This window comes from Mustela lutreola, chromosome 6 (genome assembly GCF_030435805.1).
Source record: "Mustela lutreola isolate mMusLut2 chromosome 6, mMusLut2.pri, whole genome shotgun sequence".
Classification (NCBI taxonomy): Eukaryota; Metazoa; Chordata; class Mammalia; order Carnivora; family Mustelidae; genus Mustela; species Mustela lutreola.
The window spans coordinates 157877429-157902125 of record NC_081295.1 but is presented as its reverse complement, the minus strand read 5'-3'; the positions used below and the strand labels follow the sequence as shown (position 1 = coordinate 157902125).

Here is a 24697-nt window from a genome sequence, read left to right as displayed (position 1 = left end):
TGGGAAGACCGAGTCCCAAGTCGGAAAGCACCAGAGCTGTGGGGGAAACACATTCTGAACACGTGTACACATTCTCTAAAAGCTTGTACATGCTGTTGTGAGATGCGAGACGACAGATTTCTGGAGCCCACGACAACATTCTGTCCAGCATTCCGTACAACTGTCGCAAACCCCAAGTCTGCATATGCCGTCATTCCACGGGGAGCTGGCGACACCCCCGCGTCAGATTCACGACGTTTGGCCACGACCATATCAGAGGGTCAGACCGTGTGTATTTTCACCCAAATAGATACTTACCCTGGTATCAATTTGCCTCTACCCCTTGCAATGCTCCCTCAAAACCACCACCCACGAGTTTACGGAATGTTTTCTGTTCCACGGCATCCCACAGCATTGCTTCTGAGATAATAAAACCATTTTACAGCAAAGGAAGTGTGGCAGTGCGCTAATATTCCGGAGTTTGCTGGTCTTGCCGTGTTGCCATCACTCTGAAGCGAGCAACTGGCCGGACTGAACGTGGGAACAACCTTTCAAACACGGGGTGTGGTACCAGTGCACAGACAGCCTCCCCGCGAGCGAGGGTAAGACATCGGAGAGGTGGGAACTGCTCTGAACCAGGGACCGGTTTATGGCGCTGTAACTCTGTCATCAGGACTCAGGGGTGCAGGAATCAGAGGGAGGAAATGGGCCTCAGTCCTGCTGTGGAGCTGATGGCCTCGGGAACATCATGCTCTTGGTTGGTGGCCCTGCTAACCTTCGCTGGACTCCAAAGCCTTTACGTGTGTCCTCTAGTGCTCTCTGTGATCGGAGCTGCTGTGTGACAGCACAGTTTCATGCAGCCGGGGAGCCGGCATCCGACGGGGTGCCAGGGACGACTTGAAGCCATGAAATCCCTGCAGGAGCTGGTGGGGAGGATGTGGCCTGTCGTGGAGGGATGGCAGTTCTTTATGACGAGAGCTGAGTACCTTTCCCTCATCGGGTGAGACTGGGGGACCTTTTGTGGCGCCGGGACGGTGTGGGTTCACTAAGCCCCGACTTCCACCTGCCCGTTTCTCAACCTGGGAAGCACCAAGTCGATAGAAAGAGTGATTAGTTCTCTCCTGTGGGGCACCCGGTCACCTTGCTCAGGAAGAGCCCGTGCATGACTCACTCTGTCTGGTGACTGGATGGGGGTGGGGGTGGGCGGTGGGGCGGGATCGACACCAGGCCGGTTTGCTTCTCGGCCACAGCTGTGGCACTGAGCCGGTGCAGTTGCAAGAGCAAACCGGTTTCAGAGACGATGGACTGAGACTCTTCCTGTTTCTTCCTCCCCCTGCTCTTTTCCTTTCGTGGCCTCCGTATATCGCCAGTGGACGAGTGTCTTCACGCATGATCTAACGCTGCCGTGCCTGTGGCCTCGGGTTCAGGAGACCCTGCACGAGCCAGAGCTCCCTGTTCCGTTTCCTTCACTCTGATCTTCCTCGGAAGATGGGCCTCGCTGGTAATGATGGGGCCCGTGGCGTTGAAATGGGTCCGGGGCAGAGGCAGTCCACGGAGGGCATGGATCTAGCTTTGATAAGAGCAGGGGAAAGTGAGTAAACTGATAGGGAGAGAGGAAAGTGAGAAAGGTTTGTCTGAGCTGGTTTGAGAGACTGAAGAAGGGCAGGACAGGGATGGCGGGGCATCCAGATGGCCAACAGACACATGAAAAAGTGCTCCATATCACTCGGCATCAGGGAAATACAAAGCAAAACCAGAAAAACCAGAGCAAAACCAGAATGAGATACCACCTCACACCTTTCAGAATGGCTAAAATTAACAAGTCAGGAAACGACAGATGCTGGCGAGGATGCGGAGAAAGGGGAACCTTCCTACACTGCTGGTGGGAATGCAAGCTGGTGCAGCCGCTCTGGAAAACAGCACGGAGGTTCTTCAAGAAGTTGAAAATAGAGCTACCCTATGACCCAGCAATTGCACTACTGGGTATTTACCCTAAAGATACAAACGTAGTGATCCAAAGGGGCACGTGCACCCGAATGTTTATAGCAGCAATGTCCACAATAGCCAAACTATGGAAAGAACCTAGATGTCCATCAACAGATGAATGGATCAAGACGATGTGGTATGTATACACAATGGAATACTAGGCAGCCATCAGAAAATGAAATCTTGCCAACTGCAACGATGTGGATGGAACTAGAGGGTGTTATGCTGAGCGAAATAAGTCCATCAGAGAAAGACAATTATTGTACGGTTTCACTCATACATGGAATTTAAGAAACAAAACAGAGGATCATAGGGGAAGAGAGGAAAAAATAAAACAAGACAAAACCACAGAGGGAGACAAACAGAAAGAGACTTGTAATCTCAGGAAACAAACTGAGGCTGCTGGAGGGGAGGTGGGTGTTGGGACAGGGTAACCGGGTGATGGACATTAGGGAGGGCACTTTATGTAATGAGCACCGGGTGTTACATGCAACTGATGAATCACAGAACTCTACCTCTGAGACTGATCATACATTATATGTTAATTGAATTTAGATTTTATTTTTTTTAAAGATTTTATTTATTTATTTGCCAGACAGACAAGCAGGCAGGATGGGGGAGGGAGCAGGCTTCCTGCTGAGCAGAGAGCCCAATGTGGGGCTCCATCCCAGGATCCTGGGATCGTGACGGAGCTGAAGACAGAGGCTTTAACCTGCTGAGCCACCCAGGCGCCCTGAATTTAGATTTAAAAAAAGAAAACTCAGGGACGCCTGGGTGGCTCAGTTGGTTAAGCAGCTGCCTTCAGCTCAGGTCATGATCCCAGCGTCCTGGGATCGAGTAAGGGATCCTTGCTCCACAGGGAGCCTGCTTCTCCCTCTGACTCTGCCTTCCACTCTGTCTGCCTGTGCTCGCTCTCTCTCTGACAAATAAATAAATAAAATCTTTAAAAAAAAATAAAAAAATAAAAAAAGAAAATTCAAAAAATTATATCATTTATTTATTAAAGAATGTATTTATTAAGGATTTTATTTATTTTGCTTGAGAGAGAGAAGGAGGGAGAGAGCACAAGCAGGGGGACCCCAGAGAGAGAGGGAGAAGCAGGCTCCCCACTCAGCAGGGAGCCTAACTCAGGGCTGGATCTCAGGACCCCAGGATCATGACCTGAGTGGAAATTAGATGCTTAACTGACTGAGACATCCAGGCACCCCTATGTAATTTATTTTTCAACCTAGTTTATTGAAGACTAAACTAAATTCTTTTTGACTTTTTTTTTTTTTTTTTTTGGTCAAAAAGCAGTAGTATCTCAATATGATGAGAATAGAAATGATTGCAAAAAATGAAGACCAAAATTGGGCCTGCTGGTTTTAGGTGGAAATGTGGTCTTTCATAGGTTAAATTTGGCTTTCCAGTCTTCATTGATGTGCATTCATTGAAGTGCACTCGGGGGTATTTGCAGAAAAGCGTTGGCTAATCAAGCAACAAAGTCATTAAAATAAGTTACGTTAACACCAAAACATGAAATATATTCAAAACTAATGGAATATTTTGAAAGGAAGATTGAATCCAAGATCAGATGTTTACTATTTATGTAATATTTTATTTATTATTACTTTAAAAAAGATTTTCTTTATTTATTTGACAGAGATCTCAAGTGGGGGGTGGGGGAGAAGCAGGCTCCCCACCGAGCAGAGAGCCTGATGCAGGGCTTGATCCCAGGACCCTGAGATCATGACCTGAGCTGAAGGCAGAGGCTTAACCCAATGAGCCACCCAGGCACCCCCATAATATTTTATTTTACATAACTTTTAAAATTTTAAATATTTTTTACATTTTACATAATAATTTTACATAATAACATTGTTTTACAATATTTTGCATAATATTTTACATAATAACATTTAGTGATGCAGGCTGTTACAAAATCGTACTTTATTAAAAACTGTGATTGCCACGACATTAGCCAAAGGTTGCATCAAAGATGTCCTAGAAGTGGTGAATGAACATATGGCAAAATAAAATAAAACAAAGTGATTTAGTATCCATACCAAAGAATACCAAGAAAGAAGTTATTGATGAAGTTGGGTTTTCATAGCTGAATTTTTATGACCTTAGTTTTTGTCTGCTTTCAGTTTTTTTAGTATTCTAATCTCAGTAGTGGACTTACCCTTCATTTAAGAATGTTAAACGTTCTTTCCTGGAACCCTTAACATTTAGACATTCCAGACAAGGGCAAAACTCTACCAGTGATGGTATGTCATCTGCAAGGCTGTTTGGCAGTAGGAAAAATGAAAAGGCTCAGCTAAAATGACCAGAGATATTTTATAATTTTCTCCATGTCACCAGAGAAATCAAGATGGCCCAGTGTCATCTTAAGAACACGCGCAGCACATCCACACACGCAGACGCAATAGAGATTCTTTTCTGGGCTATTTCAGGTGTCTTTTGACTGACCCTCACCCTACATGCACACACAGACAAAACGTCAAGTTAGAAATGAATTAAAGAGTGTATTGCAGGAATGCCTGGGTGACTCAGTCAGTTAAGCCTCTACCTTTGGCTCAGGTCATGATCCCAGCCTCCTGTCCCACACTGGGGTCCTTGCTCAGTGCGGACCCTGCTTCTCCCTCCGCCTGCTGCTTCCTGGTTGTGCTCTTTCTCTTTCTCTGACAGATAAAGAAATCTTAAAAAACAAAAAACAAAAAACAATGTGTGTTGCCCTCCAACTTCTTTACATTTTTCCAATTAAACTTTGGATTTTTAGAGGAGCCTGGGTGGTTCATTCAGTTGGGTGTCTGATTCCTGATTTTGGCTGAGGTTCGTGAGCTCAGGGTCATAAGATCAAGCCCCAGCTTGGGCTCCGCGCTCAGCTCAGAGTCTGCTTGAGATTCTCTCTCCCACTCCCTGGGCTCCCCCCTCTACCTCATGCATATGCGCACTACTGTGCTCACTCTCAAATAAATAGGCAAATAAACAAGAAATAAATAAAATCTTTTAAAAAAAACCTTCAGATTTTATTTTTAAAAATTTAAATGGACTCACAACCAGAACAGATCAGCTAGCGCAATTGATGGATGTGTGATAGCCCCGTTTGGATGGTGCAGTTTGGGTACCGAGCTCTTTATCAGAAAGGGGGATAGATTACAAAGTCAGAAGGACCAGTTGGTTTTGAGGTACTCCTGTGATTATGGTTACGTGTGTAGTACACGTTCAAGCGTCTGGGGTGGAGAAGCCTGAGCCGGAGGCTGACTTCTGCCATGAAGGTGGAGAAAATGCCAAAAGAGAGGACAGGATGGGGGAGAGAGCCAGGCGTGGGATATTGGGAAGACGTGAAGGTCTGAGGAATGATGCTCCTGGAAGAACCTACACGTGTAACTGACCAACCGACATCTTCGTTAGAAGAGAAAACTGTCTTTCCTACAACCCAGGTGTAGTGTGGATTTCAAGAACATGATCTTACTAAAGTTGAGGAATCACTGCCCTCAGGAAATTATCTTCTCGGGACTCTGCAATAGATACAGACCTTGAGTGATGTAGAATTTTCTTTAGGATTCCTCCTAACACTCCTAACAAATTGAAAAACCCACACTGTTTACAGGTTGTAGTGTAATATAAAAACGTTTCTCTCTTATGAATAACTACGTATTTACAATATGTACAGAATTTAAATTAAGGAGTAAAGATACTTGGAGGAAAAATGAAAGAGTGTGATCTTGGAACATGTTTGGCGGAATCACCAGGGGAGAGGGGAGAGTGGAAGGTGTGTCTTCCTGGGCCAGTGACTGCGTGAAACCCAGAGGCACGGAACTGCTTGGGAACGAACATTTACTTTGGGAGGAGCGCACCCCCTAGAGTTTATAAGTTAATTCCTGGGACAACCGGTGATTGGGCATGACTTGCAATGTCGCCCACATTTACGGGGTGGGAGAGAAGCACGGTTCCGAAACTCCTGAAGCAAAGCCTTCACAGAGCCTCTTGATTAACGTGGCGGTCTGATTTCCTGAAAGGGGCGCATTATTTGCCACAAACACTGAATTAACACAAACCAGACAAGTCACCTCTTTTGTGAGCGACAATAGCCATTCCCCTTCGCTCAGATCTCTTGCTTTGCCCTCAGGCCTCCCTGTGCAATATTTTCTTCTGGTTTAGGTCAGCCATCAAAACTGTTTTACCTGACGAACTGGGTGGCATGATCAAATTCACGAGGACTCCTCAAAGTTATCATTTTTATGGGGACTGTGGATTTAAAACTCCCTGGGGAAGAAGGTAGGATTGTCCCACAAGCACAACGCGATTGTCCACGTTGGGAACAAGGTGCATCTTCGTTCTCTGATGCTCCCCTAAGTTCCTAGAACACCTGCTCTGCATCTTTTGTGGCCTTTCCAAGAGGCAGTGTTTTGACATCAACACCAGAATCTGGGCTCAGGGCCAGTGGGATGGGGAACTTTCCCTACACTCTGGTCACTTCTTTAATTTTGGAATCCAAACAGGGCGTGTGGCAGGGAGCAGCGTCTGCCTTCTCAGCTCACACCCACGTCCTTGAGCACCTCTCCGTCTTCCCGGAGATGGCGAGGGAACAGAGGGCGGCCTGCTTCTTTGCCCGGGATGGACTGTCCCCGACCTGTCACACCTGTCTCCAGACCTGTCACCTGCGCGGTTCGCAGGGCTCAGGACCAGCAAATTATGCAGCTCACTAGTGCCACTGCTCCTTGCTGGGCAATCCTGTGTTCTCCGTTCCAGAGGAGAAACCGTCTTTCCAGGAAGCACTCGAGCAGGCTGACTTTTTCAGATTTCCTAGGCCTTTAATTTTAAACTTTCCCTCACCCCCAGGAGAGACCCTCTTGACCTGGTTCCAGATGCGAGTTTGGGGCGCCCGGAGGGTGAGGTGGGTGTGGGTCGACTGTGTCAGGAGCTGCCCTTCCAGGTCAGAGAGGTTCTGGCTCTCCTAACACACATTTTCCCCCACAGCGCAGTTTTTGTGGAGTGTGAGACTTTATAGAACACAGCAGCGGTTGCTCCGGGTGGATGGAAAATAAAAACACCGACTTTGAGCAAATGAGCATCAACTACCACTTTGTATTCCAAAATGTTTATCTAGGGAGTTCACAGAGAGAGCATGTCCCTCCCAACAACGGGAGCACTGCAGACAGAAACCTGGAGTTTTTTTTTTACGAAGATCAAAAGGTGTGTCTGCACCAGAAGATGTCTTGGAAACCGAGAAATGGAGGTACTGGGGATCGAACCCAGGGCCTCGTGCATGCTAAGCACGCGCTCTACCATTGAGCTACACCCCCAACGCGCTGTCTCGAGTTTTCTGTTTTTTCTTTTTTTAGAAGTGTTTTAATCACAGCCCTCTACCTCCCCCAGAGTCCCGAGGACCTGAAGCTGCTAACAACAAGACTCTTCATATACAGCTCCCTTATTCCGGAAGGCCCTAGATTGCATTCTCTTCCCAGCCGCATGAAGAGAAAGGCAATGACGCTGGACAGAAAGGCACCTGCCGGAGACCCATTCATGCTGGTCAGCCCACCCTGAAGCCGGGGCCACACAAAGTTTTAAGAGAAGAGCCTGGTCCCAGCTCTGTCTGCTGGAGCAGCGTGGAAACAGTGTGGGACAGCTACTCCCCTCCTTAATTTCCTAATACCGATCCCCACAAGGAACCAAGGCTGCAGGAAGAACTTGCGGTCCCCGGGTTGGGCAGGGAAATCACAAGAGAAGCCTGGACCGTCTCTCCCTGCCAGAAGATAAGCAAGTGCTCTACAGGTGAAGGTTAGCTTAGGACACACGAACCACTAGATAAATCTTGGAGGCACTGAGGATTAACATTAACCAAAGACAGGGGCGCCTGGGTGTCTCCGTTCAGCATCGGGCGCTGGATCCCAGGGCCGCGAGCTCGAGCCCCGCGCTGGGTGGAGGGCGGAGCTCCCTCGAACAGAAATAAACACACGAATTGAACGTCTGAGTCCTCTGATGAGGGAGAAGTTTAGTGTTGGACGACCGAGTCTCCTCTTCGGTGGAAGGAACCTGAGTTCAAAACAAAGACGCACCTACACCTACGTCAGGACGGTTGGGAGGGACGGATTTTTAGTGTTTTGCGCGAGGAATGCGCTTACAAAGATCAGATGCGTTTCTTTCCCTTCCTTCAAGTTCCCCTCGGAAATAACTTCTTCTGGAAGAGGGGCACTGTCCACAGGAGCTTGTTTCCTAATCCCCTCCCCGCCTCCGGCTCTCAGGACCCGAGGAGCGCGCGCGGGACCGTGAGGACGCCCTCTCCAAGGACGTGGGGCGCAGCGGTTTCGGAGAGGAGGGGCTGTCGCACTCCTTGCCATTTCACACCCGGGCTGTGGAGCAGTTCACCGCGGCCTCCTCTCCGCACCTGGACCGGGAGGTCCTGGGCACCGCGGGTGGTGCCCGCCTCCCTCCCTCCCCCTTCAGCGCCCCCCCCCCCTTTCCTCTGGGTCCCGCGCAGGTGCGGGTCTTTGCACGCCCAGCGCCGCCTCTCACAGATTTCTAAGCGCGCCGCAGATCGGAGAAGGACGCGGAGGACCAGGAGGACACTGGGGCCTGAGACCGCCCTAGGGGGGCAGGCGGCGGGCGGCGAGCTGGGAGCGCCGCGGCGGCAGCTCGGAACGCCCGTGTCTTCCCGGGCGCATCACTGAAGCAGGAGCGTCGCGCCGAGCGGACCCTGGCCCCTCCGCCGAGTCCCGCACCTGCCGACGCTCGCCGCAGCCAGCACGGTGGGGCCCGCAGGCCGTGCGCGGGAGGGGGTGTAGCTCAGTGGTAGAGCGCGTGCTTAGCATGCACGAGGCCCCGGGTTCGATCCCCGGCACCTCCACGCGCGTCCGGGGTTCCCTGTGGGTTTTGTGGCCTCGACTCTTCCCGACGTGGTTGCTTCAAGACGGTGTTCTCTTTTCATGCCGGGCATGTGTGGGCGGATAGGGCAGAGCAGAGACTAGGGAAAGAAACTGCAAGTTTTCTTCTCTATTGACAGAATAGCGCGCAGAAAAAGGAAGGAGTCCAGCGGATTTGGTCCGAGGGTTTCTCAGTCTTTTTGTCTTTCCATTGCTCTTTGTCTTTCCTGTTCCTGCAAACTTAACGCTCATTCATTGCAATTCCGAGGGCCTTGGTTCCTCCAACCCCGCAGCGATAGTCCCCGAGGCATTCAGATCTCCTCCCGACTCGCTTGCGCCCAGACAGCCGGGTCCTGCCAGGGCGAAAGGAGTCCAAGCCACCGAGTTCCCGTAAAAATAGAGAAACCCCCAGGGGCCCTCACTGGAGGTGCCGGGGATTGAACCCGGGGCCTCGTGCATGCTAAGCACGCGCTCTACCACTGAGCTACACCCCCTCCGCTGCGGTGCCTGCGGGCCCCACCCTGCTGGTTGCGGGGATGGTCTCCAGGTGCACGAGATCGGAGCGAAAGGGTCAGGGTCCGCCCGGTACAATCCTGCTGTTGGGAAACCCCCCAGAGAAGAGACGTTGCATCCCCGCGCGACGCGGTTACAAAGGAATACGCGCGGAAGCCGCGGAGATTCCCGGGGGTGGGGGGGACGCCTTTCACAGTCTCGGGTTTGCCCTGAAAGTCAATGAGAAGGATAACGACCCGCTCGGCAGCCAAACTCTGGGCAGGGGAGGTCTGACTCCCCCGGCCAGGTAAGAACCCGCCCGCCGCAGGGCTTGATGATGGGACGGGGATGTGGAACGCGGGTCGGCGGGGCGCTGGAGAGGCCGGTCCGGGCAGACTCAGGCTCTGTGAGGGCCGGACGCCCGCCTCTCCCGGCTTCCTGGGTTTGCAGCTGCGCGACTCCAAACCCTGCTTCTGTGTTCGCGCGCCGTCTCCCTGTGTGTGTCTGCCCAGATTCCCTCTCCCCGCAAGGACGCCAGTCAGCCGGCAGTAGGACCTGCCCTCAGGGCCTCAGCTGCGCTTGATGACATCTGCAAAGACCCATTTCCAAATCAAGTGACATCCCGAGGTTCCAGGAAGCCCATACATTTGGAGGGAGGGCACCGTCCACCCAGCGCAGCTACCTCTACAGCATGAGATGTGTTCCTCGCAGTTCTTTCTCTGTCTGGAATTTGAGTAACAGGGCACGTTAAATACGATTTAAAGAGGCATGTGAGGTGTCAAATAAGCTGCAACATTATTTAAGAAACAGGGCTGACCTTCATCAAAACGTAATGATACCAAAACAGAACAAAACCCAAACAAAACCCCCCTTCAGCGTCAGTGTGGTAGGGTCACAGAGATTAAAGTACAGGGAAGCTTCGGGGAGAGCATGGCTGAAAACCAAGTTCACAGATGAGTTGTGACTGGAAAGAGATATGACCTTTATTCAGGAGGCTGGCCCCAGGGGAGAAGGCGGACTCTGGTCCAGAAGCTGACCCTGAGGTTTCTGCCTGGCCTGGGGGTCTAGTTAATCAGTTAAGGGGCGCAGTGGTCTATGGCATTCTTGATTACGATGGTGCTAGCAACGGACGTTATTGTGGTGCTGGAGGCTGTGCAAGACAGTTGGGTTCCTTGGTTTTCCCATGACTCTGGTGATACGGAATTGTCTCGCTTCACCTCCTTTCTTCTTGCTATTTTCTGCTCCTTGACAACAGTGGACTGCCCTACCCAGGGTGATTGGGACCGCATAAGAGAGAAATGAGCCACAAGTAGCCACTGGATTAATCAGCTTTTTCACCCGAGCTACCATTTTGCAATTATTGAAGAGAAAGGAAGATGAAAATGAGAAAAGGAAAAAAAAAAAGCCCATGCAAAGACATATCCTGCCCACTTCTGAAGTCCCTTTCTGTCCTTGCTGTTACTCTCTGTTTTAGTCTGTGCGACCTTCGTTGCAGACTTTTCTCTACCCCAAGTCCAGTCGTCATTATTCGTGACCGAGGTGGGCATTACCAGCAAGAACCATGAAGCTTCCTTTCGTTTTAGTCTATTACATCTAAGAAGCAATGTAGGGAGGTTTCAGAAAGCTCCAAACTCTGAGTCAGGAAGCATTATCCTCAGTTTTGCATTTTCATGAAGCTATGGAGAGGAGAGGCGTGGAGAATGGGTAGTGGGAAGAGCTCAAAACTGCCCATTGAGGGGCACTTGGGTAGCTCAGAGGGTTAAGCCTCTGCCTTCGGCTCAGGTCATGATCTCAGGGTCCTGAGATCACGCCCCATGTCGGGGCTCTCTACTCAGCAGGGAGCCTGCTTCCTCCTCTCTCTCTGCCTGCCTCTCTGCCTACTTGTGATCTCCGTCTGTCAAATAAATAAATAAAATTTAAAAATTGCCCATTGATATCAGAAGATAAGGAGGTTTTAGGGTGTTCAATTGTGAGCTCTTAATCTTCTGGCGGGGAATGAGATGTTTTATTGTTACTGTATTAACCTTCATTGTTAATTCATGTCTCAATACTAACACAGAGCCTAAAACCACATAATGGTGGCAGGAATTTTCTGTTCCTTGCTTCTAATACAGAAGTAAATTGACCTAAAAACAACAAAAATTCAGAAGAAATCCTCAGTTTGCATTTTTCTTGTATCCTCAAATCTGTCTTCCCGTTTTCATGTGTGTTCACCACCCTCAGCCTCCTAAGGGTCCCTGAAGTTGCCTTCCTGCCTGCAGTGGGGGCTGGATACAAGACGCGCTGGGCTGCCCGTGTTCCACCAAGGGTTCTCTCGCTCGCTGTGGCTCTGGCCTCGCTCCTGCAAGAGTCTTGGTTTCAGGGGCCAGATGACGAACTGGGAAACTGTGCGGGAGGAGACGCACCTGTAAGAGAAAGCCCGGCTTGATTAGCCTCTGACTAAGAACGAGAAATAGTAGGGGAAAGGAAAGCCTGGCTTTAACAGCAGCTGGAGTTCTGAACTCACGCTGGGACATGAAACCGTCACCGACTGGGCTCTGCCGCTCCCTAGGCAAGGACATCGTGGAAATCTAACCGAGTGGAGTTTTGCCTCGTACTTTCTCCTTATTCCAGGTTTCCACACCGACTTTGCTCCCACTTATACCTGAGATGGTCAAGCTGGAATCAAGTACGCAACACTGCTCCCCACATAACTACACACAGGGTTTCAGAAGAGTTGGCTTCCCGCGTTCGTGTGGGAGCTGCCTGTTAACAGGGGGCCCCAGACCCCCCCGCACGTGTTCGCCTTGTGCACTAGCAGCACGGAGAGCCACCGGGGCAGCTGCGGACTAGGCACGTCTGATCTTCCTGTGGGACAAAGGTCTTCGGGGCCTTCTCTTTCTCAAGAAGGGGAACCTTGTCCATTGTGTGTGTGTGTGTGTGTGTGTGTGTGTGTGTTCAGAAGATGGGGAGAATTATATCTATATATATATATTATATCTATATCTATAGATATAATATATCTCCAAAAGGAGTTATATCTACCAATAAATCTGCCGATAAATCACTGCAGTCTTGGGGTGCTTGGTTTTTCCAGGCTAGTGGCTCTCAGACTGGTTGATTAACAGAACCACCTGGGAGACTTTAAATTCATAGAAATTATTGACTGATTCTTCTCCAGATTTCAGCTCAGGTCATGATCTCAAGGTCAGGGGTTGGGGGGCCCCCCGCTGGGAACCCTGTCTTGAGCACCACCCCCCCATGTGGGGCTCGGCACTCAGTAGTGAGTCTCCTGCAGTCTCTCTGCATCCCTCCCTCAATCCCCACTTCGCCACTCCCTTTCTGCTCAAAATAAACCTTAAAAACAACAACAACAATAACAAGGTTCCTGTGGGAGTTGACGGTCCCACAAAACATTGGCCAAACTCAGAGCTACTCTTAGCATCTTACGTGATGCAGTTGAGGACTTCTCTAGGCCTACAGGGGTTTTATAAGGTCTTAGAACTTTGCGAAGGCTTTACAAAACCTAATGTCCCAGCTCACGTATTGCCTCTTTGAGCTTGCTTTCTTTAGGGGAGGATTCTGTCCGAACAAAGCTCTATAATGAACTGTAGCTTTTCCTTCCTTTTCTCTGCCCTCTTCTCTGTAAGGAGTCTCCAGAGCCCAGAGCCAAAGCATCCGCTAGCTGGGGCTACACCAGGGATTACCAGAGCAGTGATGGTAAAACACCCCATTCTTCATGCATGACCAAGTTTTGCGATCAGTTCACTCCTCTTCTGTCAAATCCCCCCTCCCTTAGCCTAAATTTCCAGACCAGCACTGTGTCACCGATCTTCTTTCTCACCAACATTATTACTTTATTCCACTTCTTTCCTTTTTCTCCCACGTGGACCGAAGTTCCCCGAGGTGACGTGCTGCGAACCTTCTATAAATCTGCATGATCTTATGGGTTATCGAAAATCAGAATAGCAAAATTAAAACCACGTAATCAATAAAAGAGTAGCTAGTCAGCATTTATTGTGTGTATAATAACGGCTCATGAACTGGGAGCTTTCACATTTAAAGCCGAAGTGAAGCTCAGGGCATGACATCACGGGAATGGCTTATAATGTGAAAAGGAGGAAGCTATTTGGTTCTTATGGTAATGGTTATTGCAGTGGGGGGTTCAGGATGGCAAGGGATTGCTTAAGAGTGATTGTTTTACACCGGTTTTAGGAAGATGGCTTGTTTCTTTTATTAGAGGTGTTTACATAAAGTAACCTAAGTTTCCTTTGTGTCTGTGAGATAAGCTAGATTTAGTTTGGCTTATGTGGCTGAGATTGTTTTGTCTGCTCAGGCAATTTTCCAGTGTGGTCTGGGTTTTGTACTTAATTTTAACAGGGTCTTCCTTGCCTTGTAGTCACACAGAAGTTGAGAGAAAAGGAAATTGGAGTCAGATGTGCACTTCCCAGCTGGGATGCTCCGTGGTGCAGAACTAGAGCCTGTGCTCTGGTAGACTTCTGGTGAGCAGACGGGGGGGGGGGGGGGGGGGCTCTTAGTGGCAGAAACGCTCTCTGGTCTAGCATTCAGATGACATAAAAAAAAGTTTTATGACATAAAAAAAGTTTTGGGCTAGGATTTTGTGGAATAGGGACGTTAAATGCAGTAAGCCTTGTTCTACCAACTGTTTGATCCTGTAACAGTGCAGAAATCAGCTCAAGGCTCTGTTGTTGGGATTTCCTGTATTCTAGGGTCTATGCAGGTGTGCAGAGAGACCCCATTTAGGCCTGGATTCCTTCAATACAGCCTTTCTCCCTCCCATTCCAAGCTGTATCTAAGTTTCATCAGCAGAAGGAAGACAAGAAGGAGTGAGAGAACGAAAGGTCGTGCTCACGTAGGATCTCGGGGAAGGAGACCAATAAGCGTGTTATGGCCCCATGAGTCAGCTCCTGCTGCTTTCCTCGGCGTCACAGTTCACCAAGGGACAGGAACGGGAAGGAGAGAGGAGGGGCAGCTGGCTGGCTCTGTCCGTGGACTATGCAGGTCTCGCTCTTGGAGTTGTGTGTTCCAGCCTCATGGGGGGACACATTACTTAAAAATAGTATCTTTTTTAAAAAGAAAGAAAAGAAAGGGCAACGGAAAGAAATGCAGGCCGTTGTGCAATGTCTGTTAGATGTTCTTTTTTGTATCCTCAGTAGAACCTGTGTGAAGGCTGAGGAGCAGAAAACCATTGATTTTCCTCTGCCCTCACTGTCCTTATGCACACACACACACACACAGGGAGAGGGAGAGAGAGAGAGACAGACAGACAGACACTTCAGTAAGCCAGAATAATCACGAAATGTGGCAGGATGTCAATACCAACTTCCGAGGGAGGAAGCAAGGGAACGGTACCAAGCCCACAGGAATGCGGTGCTTTCCGACCCGAATGCTGGGGAAACGGTTAGTGTCGGAAGTCCCAGGTGTGGTGGAAACAAGTCAGGAAAGCTGTAGACTAAAAGGTCCACCAGCCCCAGATCCCCAGTTTGGAAGGTTCACAGGTGCCATCAAGGAATTCTTCCCACAGCGTGTCAGCTGACGGCAGACCTCCTCTGCGATCACGGTCCCCAGTCAATCTGCCAGAGGACCCAGGGAGGAGAATCAGAGCTGGCCACCTTCTGTCTTCCCTGCCTTCACTAGCAAACGCTTAACGTTTTTTAGTCTCTAAATGAAAACCCGCCAGAAACACGTTCGTCAGTATTATGGGAGACTCTTAGATGAAGAGCCTTAGGTCTTGAAGTCAGTGAGATGTTTGATGGACACGCTAAGCTGAAAGCCAGCTTTCCAGAACAAATGACCTTTCCTCTGTCTTTCCTAGACCAGCCATTCCTACTTGTTTTGAGGTGTCCAGGACTCCCCGAGTTTTCCAGCCACCCACGACACCACGTGGAGGCGTCCAGGCTCTTCGACTTCATTCTTTCAAATACACGCATTGATCGCGGCTTCTCGCTGTGTCCGTGGGTTCAGAGCGAAGGGAGTTTGCCGGCCTCGCTGGGTCCCCCAGCTTTGCTCGCTGCCCTGTACCTGCCCCCTCGCCCCGCGCCTGTTCATTCCTCCCGTCTGTCGGCCAGGTGGGGGAAGGGGAGGAGTCACTTCGAGAGAGTCTTGTTTGTAAAACCCTTTGTGGACACAATCGTCCAGAGAGGGACAGAGAGGGAGAGTGGAAGCGGACTGAGGCCCAGCGCTGAGAGGGGGACGCCAGAGCCAGCAGGTGCCAAGTTTAGTGACTGGTCCCCCTGAGGCCCGGCTGGCCGTCTGGGGTCCAGAGGCGCGTGGAGCTGAACCGTTACCGCTGCGGTCTGTGCAGGAGACGTTCTTGAACTTCCCTAGTGGAGGCAAGTAGCTGTCCCTCAGCACTCCGCCGGTGAGCGGGCCCTGGAGCAGGTCACCCGAGTGCGGAGGCTGAGATTCGGCTTACAATCTGGTTACCCGGCGAAGCCTGAACTTACTACCCAGTGTAGGAATTTCAAAAAGAGCAACATTTAACCCGGTAGACATTCTGCAGACCAATTCTAATAGTTTGATAAATGGGAAAACAGGTAATATTTTACCAAACAGGAGAGACCCAGGGAAGCCAGGGGGTGTAGCTCAGTGGGAGAGCGCGTGCTTCGCATGTACGAGGCCCCGGGTTCAATCCCCGGCACCTCCACGGCCCATTTTCTCCAGGATTAGAAAATCTACTGGATCACTTTTATTGTTTTCGCGTTTCTCCCCTGCGGTTGACGGCTCCCGGCTTCCGCAGCTGCACAAGGAAGACAAAGGGGAGGAGGCTCGAAAGAAGGGACCGAGCCCACAGGAAGCTCCTCCTTCCGAAGCCAGGCCAACCCGCACGTTCTAAGTGGGTTTTATTGGGTCTAACCAGAAAGGGCGGGACAGAAATCGGACGGACTGGAGGGAAACAGAAATCGACACCCTCCCTCCGTGTCAGTTCTCTGAGCGGTCAGGTGTGCTCATCCGACCTGGGTGTCTGGCAGGAGGAGGTCAGCTGCTCCCCCAAGGCCTGGGGGTCTGGTCCCCTCTCCGCGCGCCCCGCGCGCGTCCCCTGTGCGCGCAACCACCGCCAATCACCGCCGGCGCGCAGCTGGGGTGCCGCGGCGGGGAGCAGGGGGATCCTAAGCCTTCCCCGGAGCGACTGTGCACATCAGCGACTGTTCCACCCCAAACAGCGGCGCTTCGCGGGACATGGACACTGCCAGCGCGAACGTTGAAAAGACAACTGGAAGCTTTGAGGTTGGACGCTCTCAGACCTCAGGAAAAGCTTGGGAAATTAGGCGTAAGGTATTAAAGGCATTTTGCTCGACGCCGACGCCGGATTTGGGGAGAACGGTTGTTCTTGTAAATGGCAGATTGAGTCTCACTGGAGAGTTCCACATGCCATGTGATAGAAAGCATCCAAATCTGTGCACACACGCCACTGAAATAAGATCGCGAGGGTGTTACCGGCGAGCGAGGAGCACAGTTCTTTCCCTCCCACACGTCTGACTTCTGTGCACTGAATTCTAGTTTCTTGTGTTTGAAATATTTTCCAGGGCCAAGACGGAGCAGCTTCTGGGGGGTGGGGGCGGGTGACACGTCAGCAAACCTAGAGTTAGGTTTCTACGTCCCTGCGGATGACCAGCTTGGCCAGACCTGCAAAATATCCGCCCATCCCCCAAACGCCTGGCCAACTGGGGCCTCCCTGCCCCGAACAAGACTGAATCAGAAATCTTCTGTTTGTCACTTCCTTGTTCTTTATTCTTTTTTTAAAATTCTTTCTCCTATAAAAGATTCCTGCCTTCTACCCCATTTTGCAGTTCTCTGACTGTCCACATCATGAAGTGTTAAAGGAAGTCTGCATCACCTCAGCTGTCTTCTGCAATCATTTTTAACACTTGTTTTTGGAATTTTAAGGAAAGTCGTAAAGTGGAATCCATGAGTTATCGCCAGACCAGAGATCCCAGAGAGAGATGCAACCCAAAGGGGCTGTGTATGTGTGTGTGTGTGTGTGGTGGGGGTAGGAGGAGGGGTAAGGGTAGACAGATGTGTGCGTTTCTTGTGTTTCCTAAAACAAACACTGTCTTACACAGGAGGAGCCAGAACACTATAGGACTGCTTTTTTCTAAAGATGAGTCTAGGCTGGGTGGATGTATCAAAACGAGTTCTATTTTCATTTCCTTTTGGATGCCAGTTTGTCTATCAACGGTGCAGAGACTGTAAATGCTGAGTTTCAAGAGACAGAGCAAGGCTTGAGTCATGTGTGCACACAGAAGAGCTCCCTCCTCAAAGGTAATTGGGCCAGAAGGGGTGGGATCGGCCATTCACACAGGAAAATGGAACAGAGAAGTCTCCGGACTCCACGCAGGATGCCATTTATACAGCCTGTGCTGTGACCACCCAAGGTACCCGCGTCCAGGGTGTTGCTTTTAGACTCTCCAGGCTGAGAACTGCTTTTAGGAATCCGTGGCTATTTCAGGGCAGATGCCAAGTAAATACTGCTTTTAAATTCCTTTTTGGGTGAATTAGCTGTTCTCTCGAATTTTCCTTCTGGTAACTCTAGGCAGAGAACAAAAGGTTGTGCTTGATAGTTTTCCCTTCCAGGAGCACCAGAGTGTCCTTTTCGTCTTCTTTTTCTTATTCTCACTGGATTAAATATGAAGCCTCTCCATGGCCTCAAGTACAGCAGTGGGGCAGACCCACGGAAGAAAGTCTGGAGAGCACACTGGGAGTCTGGCTGCTGTGGTCTCCAGGGGAATCCAGATGCTGGGCACCCTTTCCAGGGAAGGGAAACAGCTACTATACCTAGGGCACCGAAACCTCACCTTTGGCCCCACATGGCCACAGGGGTCAAGTGGCCCTGAGCTCGGACCTGAAGATCTGTCCTTGTCTGGCCAATCTCCGTGGTGGCATGGATTTCCCACAGCATCACCGCAGGGTCCACTGCTCCTCGGTACCAGAGACCTGTGGGCAAATGCAGAGGAGTGGGCACAAAGAAAAGACAACTGGAAATCTAGGGCCAGACGGAAAGAGAAGACAGAAAATCTTCAGCTACTCAAGGAAAAGGGGAAGAGTCCGCTCCGATCCCTGTTCTGGAACAGTCCGGACAGAATGAATCTGAATATCTGAATATCAATGAAGCATCTTCCTGAGGACGATGACAACGTCTGGCCAGCTCGGTCACCCGAGCGGAACTCTGCTGAGAGCTTGCCTCGGGAGCTGGAATTTCACGTGGTCATCAAAGAGAAAACGGTCTTGTGACTTTTTGAGGGCCCAGAGAGTCCGGTTGGAAAAGGAGAGTTAGGAATCCTTGGTTCGTATTTCTGGAAAACAAACGAAAGGCTGCCTTGAGACTGATTTTGGACCCTGGGCTTCGTCCTCTGTGCTTCAGGGATCTTCCTGCTCCTCAGCTTGCTCCAAGGTCCCCCCCTAATTCTCGGGAAAGCATTTCCATCTCACCGGGGACAAGTCTCAGCACCGGGACGTTTCCCTGCGTCTTCGAACTCCTCCTCTCCCCGGACTTCTCTGCCTTTGAGCCTCGGAAAGGCCCGCGGGGGTCCTGCGGAGGATACCGGGACCAGGCCTGTGCGGGGCGGCGGGGCCGGACTCGGGTCCTTCCGCGGAGGCGGCGGCGCGGCGGACGTCGCGGAACCCGGCGGGACGGACGGCGCGACGGTGAGTGCCCCCGCCGACCCGGCCCGCGGCGCGTCTGTTCGGGCGGACGGAGCGGGGCGGTGGAGGAGAGCGCTCCCGTCGGACCCGGAACGGCGTTCGGAGGGGACTGCCCGAGTGAGGAGCGCGCGAGGACGCCGGGCGGGCCGGTACCGCGGCCGCATTCGGGTGCGCCGTGCGCCCCGTTCCCGTCCGCCGCCGGGGGCGCGTCCGGAGCGCGTCTGCAGCCAGACCCGGGGCGCCGACGGCCACGCGCTCCGCCTCGGGCCACCTTGCGTCGCACTCACGCGGGGCCGCACGGAAATTTATAGCGCCGAGAGGCTCCCCGGGTTGAAAATCGGGCAGGTCCCGGAAGCCCAGACCTCGAGAGCTGGGAACGCAGGACCTGGTGGTTTGGACCGCGTAGCTGGGAAGGCCTCCTGTAGGCGGAGGCGGAGGCGCGGGCGGATGGGGCGAGCGAGGTGGCCCGCTGGGGCTGCCGCCGGGCGAACTGCGAAGACCCTGGCCCTGGGCCTCCCCCAGCCCGACGCGGAGATGTCGGGAAGGGTCTGGGTCTCGGAGAAGGCATTCCGGAGCAGACGCGCCGCGGCGGGGTGAGCGACGCGAGCGGGACAAGACACCTCGTCCCCCGAGCGCAGGGAGACACGCGGAGACGCGGCCCTGGGGGTTCGGCTTCTGCCTCTGACCGACAGCTGTTTGCTTACGGCGGGGTCGTCACTCCCCGGGGCCTGAAGCAGGGTCCCCCCAACGGCCCGGGGGTTTCGGGTCGTGGCGCCGCCATCTTGGGCCTCCCCGGTGGGATCCGGCTTCCCGCGGACGCTGCCCGGACGGCCCCGACCTTCCCCACGGCCGGCCGCGCCTCCTCCTGGCTGGCCTCCGGGCCTGCCGCGAGAGCCGCGGTAAGTGCCTGCTCCGACCCGACTAACAACGTAGGGAGACGAGGGCTGGACGTGGGTCTTTAAACGCAGCGAGGGTGTGGGTGGGTGGCTGGGCAGGACGCGTCCGCCCGCGCCTGTTCTCCGCGGCCTCTACGGGCGGGGAAGCACCGGAGTCCGGCGTGTTCTCGGGCGGGTGAGACCAAGACCTCTGTCCCGCGGGAGGGTCCCACTCACTTTGACCCAAGCGGCGGCACTCGAGAGCGTCGCGGGGACTCTGCAGACTCGAGCCCTTCGGAGCACGACCTCTGCCTGCGTTTCTGGGGGAAAGACGGGTTGTTCCCGGCCGGAGCCCGCTGTGCGGGGCGCTTAGTGCGAGGGGTGCGGGGGTGCCGGCTGCTCCGAGCGTGTGAGCTCCGGGCGCACAGGGTTGCTGTCTGCACGTCCGAGCAGGTGGACCAAAGTCCCCGGTCGCCCAACACACTTCCCTTTACTAGGCTGGCAGAGGAGGCCGGGCACATGAGCCCGGATAGCTCAGTTGGCAGAGCATCAGACTTTTAATCTGAGGGTCCAGGGTTCAAGTCCCTGTTCGGGCGGGAAGGTTCTTTTTCTTTCCCTTGTATTCTCACCTCCGAAGAAGTGTTAGCGGTCCTTCCGTCCCTGGTCGAGGGGATTGGATCCTGGCTTGGGGAGTGGGTGTTCGGTCTTCGCTTGTGTAGGGGGAGGAGCCTTTATCAAGCTATATGAAAAGAGCGCTGTCCTGGTTATCGATAAGGTCGCTCTGTTTCTTCCAGAAGGGGAGAGGAACTTGGATTTGAACCTGATTATTTTAAGATATCTACATATTTAAGATACAGTCTTGTGAAAATATTTGACAACCACAGCAATCCCTGAAAACTGCTATTCTGTAGAAATCTCTAAGATTTTCTTTAGAAATTATTATTATTATGTAGCTACAGAGGAGGAGGACCATACGTAGAGTGAGAATTGAGAAGGGTTCATACTGACTTGAAGATTGGGAACGCATTGATGGTATTCATGGAAAACCACATAGAGAGCCAGAGTGATCTTGGGCTCTGGATTCATTCCAGATAGCATAAGGCTTCTGGAACTTCCTTAGAAACCCCAGGAAGTGCTTAGAAATTGAGGCGAGGTTATTGCTATCTCCTCTTTGCCTTCTGCAAGAGACCCTTGTTCCTGTTCCCAGAAATCCCCTGCAATCAATTGTGAACGTCCCAGGATCTTGTTTTGTCTGTCTCTCAGTTGTGTCATCCCGCTGCGAGACTCTGAGGAAGAGAGGTGTGTGAGCTGGGGAAATGGGCTGCTCTCACTTGGTTCTGTGTCCTGGCACAGAGAGCAGCGAGGCTTCTGCCCAGCACTCCTCTAAGTCATCACTCTGCCCCGCAGCTGGAGCAGGCTGGTCCCCGCGTGGGCTGTTGTACATTCCTGACATGGAGGGGTTCTTTTCCATTTACTTCCAGCTATACCTCCAAAATTTTCCCTGAATTTTTGTGGCCAGTCATTCTTTGCCAATGTTACCGAAACGTCTGTCTCCAAAGGAAGGCTATGGGATTAATTCTTTAGTTACAGAAATTTTTGAGAAACTGAGGAACTCATTTTAATCAGTAGACAGAACACACCCATGATCAACATACTCTCTTCGGAAAATGCCCAAATGTGGGCCACTGAGGTGGGGAAACCAATGAAGTGTCTAAGCCTTGGTTTCAGCTCTGGTCATGATCCTACGGTCTTGGCATTGAGCCCCACACTGGGCTCTGTGCTCAGCATGGAGTCTTCTTGAGCTTGTCTCTCTCTCTCTCTCTCTGTCTCCCTCTACCCCTCCTGTTCTTGCTGTCTCTCTCTAAAATAAATAAAGTCTTCATAAAGAAAACCCCCAAACATGAAGTGTATGTCTAACCCATCTATGCCGTGAGGGAAAACAGAAGCCTTCTGTGCCTTTTTGGAAGGACTCCAGGCCCATTGAAGGCATTCAAATGTTCGTTTAATGATGCTCCCACTTTCCATTAGGATCTTTGGCAAATCCCCACTCTGACATCATAGGTCAGTTGTCAGAAGTTAAATCAAGTGATTTTTTTCATGTCTGCAATTTGGAGTAAGGATGTACCAGAAAGAACAGAACAGAGTGATCATGAGGGACTGAAGTAGAGGAGCACAAGGCCTTTTCAGTCAGGACATGTGGTCGTCCTGTCCCTCTTACAGCAGGGGAATGGAAGAAGAACTCTGTTACTTGCCTATCCAACCCAGTTTCTCAGGGATCTCTTATAATACAGCAATATTAAAGGGAAGATACAAAACATTTTCAATATTAAAGGAAGAACTAAAACACTTTAAAGATTTTATTTATTTATTTGGTAGAGAGAGATCACAAGTATGCGGAGCAGCAGGCAGAGAGAGAAAGGGAAGCAGACTCCAGGCTCGCTCCTTCCCATGACCCTGAGATCATGATCATGACCTGAGCGGAAGGCAAGAGGCCCAACCTACTGAGCCATCCAGGTGCCCTGAAATAAAACGCTTCAATAGTTAGAAGGACATACAGGGGAAACCTGGAAACTAGTTCATACAAGTAGCGACCTGGGAGAGGACAGAGGTGATACGGTTCTTCAGGTTGCTGTTGCCTAAATCAGTGGTTGTGAAGATGAGGCTGCGGGTGGGGAAACCCGAGGGAGGAACTAATGCCTCATGAGAAGTCACATTTGTTTGTCTTCCTCATGGGCATTAACTCAAGGATTACTTTCTCAATGGCCTTATTTAGGAAAATATTTAAGAATCTGCTCCTCCTTACTTCTGAGTTAGAGGAAAGGACATATATCACAGCACATGTTACAGGAAGAGGGGTCTGCACACACATGCGCATGCCTGGTCACCCATCGTTCATTCGCAGGCTGCCTGTCCGTGGAGTACCTGATTTTTTTTTTTATTACAGACAGAGATCACAAGTAGGCAGAGAGGCAGGCAGAGAGAGAGGGAGAAACAGGCTCCCTGCTGAGCAGAGAGCCCGATGTGGGGCTCGATCTCAGGACCCCGAGATCATGACCTGACCGAAGGCAGAGGCTTTAGCCCACTGAGCCACCCAGGTGCCCCAGAGTACCTGATTTTCACAGTGGTCAGGAGTAAATGCTGAACTCACGATTGAAATAAGATTGTTTTACTTTACAGACTATATGATCTAGTACTTTATAATGCTATCCTGGAAGCTAAAATTCACTTCTTAAAATTGAGCTTCATTGCCGTTGTTACACATGCCATCATAGAAAAATAGCAAGGGAGGAAAAATGTTTAGTGAGGTAAAATATATGCCTTAAAAACTATAGCCATAAAAAAATAAAAGCCGTAGTTATTCTTACTTCAAAGAATCATCTACCTGGCTAAAGTCAGGAGCAACAGGAATGACGTAGGAAAAAAAAAGAGGCAGCATATCAAAAAATATTACATTGTGGGGCATCTGGGTGGTTCAGTGGGTTAAGCCTCTGCCTTCGGCTCAGGTCATGATCTCAGGGTCCTGGGATCGAGTCCCACATCGGGCTCTCTGCTCAGCAGGGAGCCTGCTTCCCTTCCTTTCTCTCTGCCTGCCTCTCTTCCTACTCGTGATTTCTGTCTGTCAAATAAATAAATAAAATCTTAAAAAAATACATTACGTTGCGTTCTGATAATACAATTACATTTATGTTACATTTATGTTCTGATGATACAATTTGCTCTATCAAAAGATAGAAGCAGCTAAAAACCCATGTAAGAGTAAGTTTATACAAAGGCTAAGCAGGAAATAAATATCTACCAGTGTATTAGTTACCTGTTGTTGCATAAGAAATTACCCCATCTTTTATGATTGGTCCCTCAAATTGTGCAATTCTTCTGCCTCATTCTAATAATTAGAAGAGAACCAGTAAGTCCAGTCTATATTCAAGGGAAGGGAAATTAGTTTCCTCTTCTTAAAGAGAGAAGTTATCAGATAGAGATCACAAGTAGGCAGAGAGGCAGGCAGAGAGAGAGGAGGAAGCAGGCCCCCTGCTAAGCAGAGACGCCCCCCACCCCCTCCAAGCAGGGCTAGATCCCAGGACCCTGGGATCATGACCTGAGCTGAAGGCAGAGGCCTTAACCCACTGAGCCACCCAGATGCCCCTATTTTGTATACATTCTTAAAACACCATGACAGGCAATAATCAATTAGAAGGAAATATAGGACAAATAGATATTTGTAATCATAATAAAATATAAATTCATAACAAATTAAGCTAAAAGTACACCAATTATATAAAGAAAAAAAATTTTATTTTTTTTAAGTGGGGGAAGGAGGGGAGGAGCAGATAGAATCTTAAGCAGGCTCCACAACCAGTGGGGCTCCATCCCAGGACCCTGAGATCACAACCTGAGCTGAAATCAAGAGTCAGAACCTTAGGGGCTCCTGGGTGGCTCAGTCGTTAAGTGTCTGCCTTCAGCTCAGGTCATGATCCCACAGTCCTGGGATCCAGCCCCGCATTGGCCTCCCTGCTGGGTGGGAAGCCTGCTTCTCCTCCTCCCTCTCCCCTGGCTTGTGTTCCCTCTGTGGCATGCTCTCTCTCTCTCTCTCTGTGTCAAATAAATAAATAAATAATCTTTTAAAAAAAAGAAAAGATGCTTAACTGACTGAGCCACCCAGGTGCCCCCCAAAGCAACATTATCTTAATGAGGGGCTTATATATCTATTCTAGTGCATGGGGAGAATATCCTGTTCCTAGTTCAGAATGCTTAGTATTTTCAAATATCAGTTCTCCCCGTATTAGCATATAAATGAAAAAATTTTCCTTAAATATACAACTGTATATTAGTTTCGATATTGAAAAAAATCTCAGAATGGTAAGAGAAGTTTGTCTTAGT

General features: G+C 50.6%; 5 non-coding genes across 5 annotated transcripts; 3 read left to right on the top strand and 2 right to left on the bottom strand.

The window, feature by feature from the left end:
• Nucleotides 1–7184: 7184 nt before the first annotated feature.
• On the bottom strand, nucleotides 7185–7256 carry TRNAA-AGC (transfer RNA alanine (anticodon AGC)). The gene has a single exon. It is a non-coding gene; the product is annotated as a tRNA-Ala (tRNA).
• Nucleotides 7257–8725: 1469 nt separating this feature from the next.
• Nucleotides 8726–8797, top strand: TRNAA-AGC (transfer RNA alanine (anticodon AGC)). Its single transcript has one exon. It is a non-coding gene; the product is annotated as a tRNA-Ala (tRNA).
• A 438-nt stretch (nucleotides 8798–9235) lies between these two features.
• On the bottom strand, nucleotides 9236–9307 carry TRNAA-AGC (transfer RNA alanine (anticodon AGC)). Its single transcript has one exon. It is a non-coding gene; the product is annotated as a tRNA-Ala (tRNA).
• A 6572-nt stretch (nucleotides 9308–15879) lies between these two features.
• On the top strand, nucleotides 15880–15951 carry TRNAA-CGC (transfer RNA alanine (anticodon CGC)). The gene has a single exon. It is a non-coding gene; the product is annotated as a tRNA-Ala (tRNA).
• A 4394-nt stretch (nucleotides 15952–20345) lies between these two features.
• TRNAK-UUU (transfer RNA lysine (anticodon UUU)) lies at nucleotides 20346–20418 on the top strand. The gene has a single exon. It is a non-coding gene; the product is annotated as a tRNA-Lys (tRNA).
• The last annotated feature ends 4279 nt before the right edge of the window (nucleotides 20419–24697 follow it).